This window comes from Rosa rugosa, chromosome 4, assembly GCF_958449725.1.
Source record: "Rosa rugosa chromosome 4, drRosRugo1.1, whole genome shotgun sequence".
Lineage (NCBI taxonomy): Eukaryota > Viridiplantae > Streptophyta > Magnoliopsida > Rosales > Rosaceae > Rosa > Rosa rugosa.
In genome coordinates this window covers 15,931,865-15,936,438 of record NC_084823.1, presented here as the reverse complement: position 1 = coordinate 15,936,438, position 4,574 = coordinate 15,931,865, and the positions used below count along the sequence as shown (strand labels likewise).

Genomic DNA, 4,574 nt, shown 5'->3' with positions numbered 1-4,574 from the left:
CCTTGCAAAACTATGAAATTATTTTTTAGAGCCCGGACCGTTTGGGTCGGTCCCGGGCCAGTTCCGGGCCAATATTCGGGTTTTCGGGCTAAATGCCCAGCCCTACCTTGTATTTTGTTTACTATTTTATAGTGTGTGCTTAAACACTTGGCCCGAGGCCCGCAGTTGTTTACCTCACTTTTGAGGGTTTTACTGCGTAAACATTTTCTTGTGTTCTTTACTTTTCTGTTATTTATTCTTATGCTTGCATATGGTAAATGCTTTGTACTGTTGGTTAGGGATAGATAGGTTTTTCCAATCCCTCAACAACGTCCAGGAAAATTGATTGCAAATAATTGTTAATTGCCTATTCACCCCCCCTCTAGGCCATTCTAGTACTTTCACAGGGTAAGGTATTCCTTTTGGCTTTTAATGGATTCATTTCTTCTTTAATCAAATGTGGTCTAATATAGATAGTGGAAATGGGTGCTTCCTCGATAATCTGAAATGTTTTGCAGATTCAAGCAATTGCCTTTGTTTTTATTGCTAGTTTGAACAGAAATGCTCCTCGAATTCTGTCATATCTTTACATATGTTAACTGATTGAATTGGAAACCAAGGTGATTGTTAGTCTCTTCATATAAGATTAGGCCAATCTTATATTCAGTGGATCAATGACAAGGTTATTTTTGCTTTTATGACTCTGTAACAGGTGTTGCCTTATTTCATTATAACTTAATTAGCTTGACAAGGGCTTCTATGTAAAACTTTTCATTTATAATGATCCTAGAGAAATAGAGAATAGGTGAGGGGATAACAATATTCAGTGCGGACTCAGGAGTTATGCCTGAACAAGGAAGTTTTCAGTAGAAATTATCCCAAAATCCCAATGATTGCTATTCCCATGCAGTTGGCCATTATCATATCTAGGAGAAGAATGATACACAGGAAGCATCTGTTTAATCGTTTGGTATGGTGCGAGTGCATCAGTTAATGGAGTTGTGAAGCTGCATTTTTCTTTTTGTTTGTTATCCAAAGTACCTTGCACCACCTATATGCATGTAACTCTACCTTCCATCTGACCAGCGACCATTTGCCATTTTTAGATCTTAGAACCACTCCACTCCTCTGCTGTTAATTGGACTGCTCGAGGTTGGAGCTCGCAGCCTCGAACATGTCAATTGGATCGTTATTCATCAGCCGGGCGTTTACCATTTAAAGCTCCCAAACAAGCAACACTAGAACCATCAATTCAAGATGCATTCAATTGATGTGTTCAACAAGCGGCCAATCATGTTATTGTAAGCCCATTTTTCCTTTTACCTAGAAGACATTGGGACATGGTACGTGGATGTAGTTGAATGTTGCTTTCAATAATGTGGTTAGATAGATTAAGGCAAAATGGTTACATGAATCAGCTGTGTGCCGTTTTACAGGATATTCCATCCCTAACAACTGAAGCTGCAAAGGAGCATCCTGGTATGTGCTATATAATAACTGCACCTCTTGGCCTCCATCCACCACTAGTGGTACATATGTGGAGTTTCCCGATTTTTCTTTTCCTAAACATAAGACATTGTTCTGTAGCTGTTTCTAAAGCTTTGCATAAAGCTCTATTTGTGCTTAGCTTGATGGAGTTTAGAAACATATAGACATAACCCGTGGGACCTTGCATGTAGCATACTTCAATGCCAAACCAGTTGATGAGGACTGTGGCGGTGCTTTCAGTCTAAGTTGATGAGGGCTTTGGCTGCAGGATGTAGTAAACGACAGGATCAATTGCTGCCTTAGTCGTGTTGCTGAGATGCGGATGAGTATGCTGTTTGTTTTGGAACAAGAAAATGCCTGCTCCATTGATGTATTCATGTTCGCGTCACCATTGTTTTCCAAAATACTTTTGCCCCACCTATATGTATGTAATCCTGCCTTCCTTCTGACAAGCTACCATTTGCTATCTTTAGGTGTCTGAACCAGTCCTCTGCTGTTAGTTGACTGCTCAAGGGTTGGAGCTCACAGCCTCAGACATGTCAATTGGGCCGTCATCATCTGCCCAGCATCTACCACTAAAAGCTCCCAAACAAGCGACAGCGGAACAAATGTTAGGTTCGCAGTCCTCAGCTACTCAAAATTGCATGGAGAGCCCTCAAGATGTAGAGATTTAAATATAGGGTTGTCCATGAGAAGCAGTAATGGAGGATTTAAACAAAATCCTCATGGGGTTGGGGATAGAGACGGTGTCATCAACATAGACCATGGTTCGCACCACATGAGGAATCAAATCTGATGCTAATTAAGATATCAAAAATTTATGAAATCACTTTTTGGCGGGGTTTGGAAGATCTTGTGATATTGAATTAATTGAATTTCAGATGAGTTTGTGGCTATATTTAGGGAGAGAAGCAGGTACACTTCATAGTGGAGCCTGCTCATATGGTAAATCACCAATAGTACATCTTTCTCACTATTGGATTTAATTACATAGTTAGTCGACTGCAATTGTATTTACGTTGACGTTGTACATGATGAATATCTTGATGCTCTTCTGCTTGTGAAATCATTTTATTTCTGAAATTTGATAGAAGTTGGGAGAGCCATTAATTCAGTATGCATTTATTTCTTGCGTTCAACAAGGGGATGGCCGTGTCATTGTAAGCCCATTTCTCCTCTTGCTGGGAAGACATTAACAAGGTACATGGGTACAAATACAATTGAAATTTTTCTAGATATCATCTTTTGAGGGATTAAGAGAAAATAGTAAAATAAGTGGGACTGTGTGCTATTCCACAGGATATTCCATCCCTAATAGCTGAAGGACTGAAGATGCAAAAGAGCATCCCAGTGTGTCCTATATAGTAACTGAACCTCTCGGCCTCCATCCTGTACTTGTGGTATGACTGGTGAATTCTCTTCTTTTTCCTTTCCTATACATCAGTCATTACAGTCCAGATGTTTCTGAAGCTTCCCCAAATGTTATAGTTGTGCTTAACTTTGAATGTGCTTTCCTTGATTTTAGAAACATATAAATATAAGTATAGGATCTACACCTAAGGACCTTCTGCTTGATATTTTTGTTTTCATGCTCAACTTCATTGACGAACAAATTATTAGTGAACTACAATGATACTGTGTTTCTAAGTTTACAAGATATTTGGCTGCAGGATGTTTCGAATGATAAGATCAGTCACTGCTCAGTGTTGCTGGAGATGCTGATAAGTTTTGTGTTTGTGTTGGAAAAAGCAAATGGCAGCTCCATCGTGTAACTTTGGTAGCAATTTTGAGCACTCCTGTAATACTATTGTGGTGATTTTGAGAGCAATACTATGGTTGTTTGGGTGCTGCTTGAAGCGTGCCAAGTGGTTAGAATTTTTGGTGGCTGATGGTTTTGGCCAATTTCACGGTGGATAGTTGGATACACCAATTGAAGCCATGGTCTCTCTCTATTCTCTAATCTAATACAGAGCTCTGAAGGATTTGTTGATAGATAAAGCAAGTAAACAATTTACAGAAATTTCAGGATACTTTTATTTATATTATTTTCATCAACATTGATTTTGGTCATATGGCATTGAGCTTTGCAGTAGTTAACTAACATACTTGCAGACACCAAACAACTAATAACTCTGTGCCATGAAATTGTGGTCGTTTTTCACTTGAGTGTTTCTAGAGGAAAAAGAAGTATTATAAATGAAAGCTTGAGAGAGGTTCAGGAAGACCAACTCGTTAATTTTCAAAATGAAAATCTACCAATCTAATCTGCCTTAATTTTGCATATTTCGTTAACTTGCTATATGGAACTTCAGGACTTGTTCCCCATTAGATATGGGCTGGTTTCTGAATTGTTGAGATGCTGATAACAAAGGGTCTGTAACTCAAGTAAAAAATTGTCCGAATTGAAGTTTAACTTCAGTGTTTAACTAACCATCGGAAGAAGTGACTTTGCAAAGGAAGTTTGGAGACTAGCAGGTATTCCTCCTACTCTAAAATGGAATGAAAGGGTATTTAAAAATCTTTCATGATTTACTGCTCTCTGGGTCTTTTGATAACGAACTCTTTGAAAAGCTAATCACCTTATGCTGGCAAATTTGGAAAGCGAAAAATGATATAATCTTCAGAAATGCTCAAACAAATCCACGTTCTGTGGTAGCAGCCTCAGCTGCTGTGCTAGCTAACATTGGGGCTTCAAATAGGCAAGCAGGGAGAGAATCTATCCAAAACCAGCCTTCCACTATAAAGTGGAACTCTCCTCTCGCTTGTTCTGTTAAAGTAAAGTTTGGTGGCTCTGTAAATAGGTCCTCTGCTGTAGGTGGTTTTGTCATCCGAGATTCTCATGGCAACCCCCTTGTAGCGGCCACGAGGAATGCTTGATCCACCATAGTACCTCTGGCAGAAGCTTTAGTGCTAAGGGATAGTCTCTTATGCGCACGAGAGCCCCCTTGGAGACTGATAAAGATCATCCGAGACATCCATGTCATTTCTACGTACTTTACATCTATTAGTTTCAAACACATTAAGGGAAGCTAATTTTGTTACAGATGTCATTGCCAATCTTGGTCATAACTTTGTAACAGGTTCAACTTGGACCAATATGGTCCCCA

General features: G+C 39.3%; 1 pseudogene; it reads left to right on the top strand.

The window, feature by feature from the left end:
* The first annotated feature begins 401 nt into the window (after positions 1–401).
* LOC133744420 (sirohydrochlorin ferrochelatase, chloroplastic-like) lies at positions 402–3,830 on the top strand (annotated as a pseudogene).
* Positions 3,831–4,574: the final 744 nt, after the last annotated feature.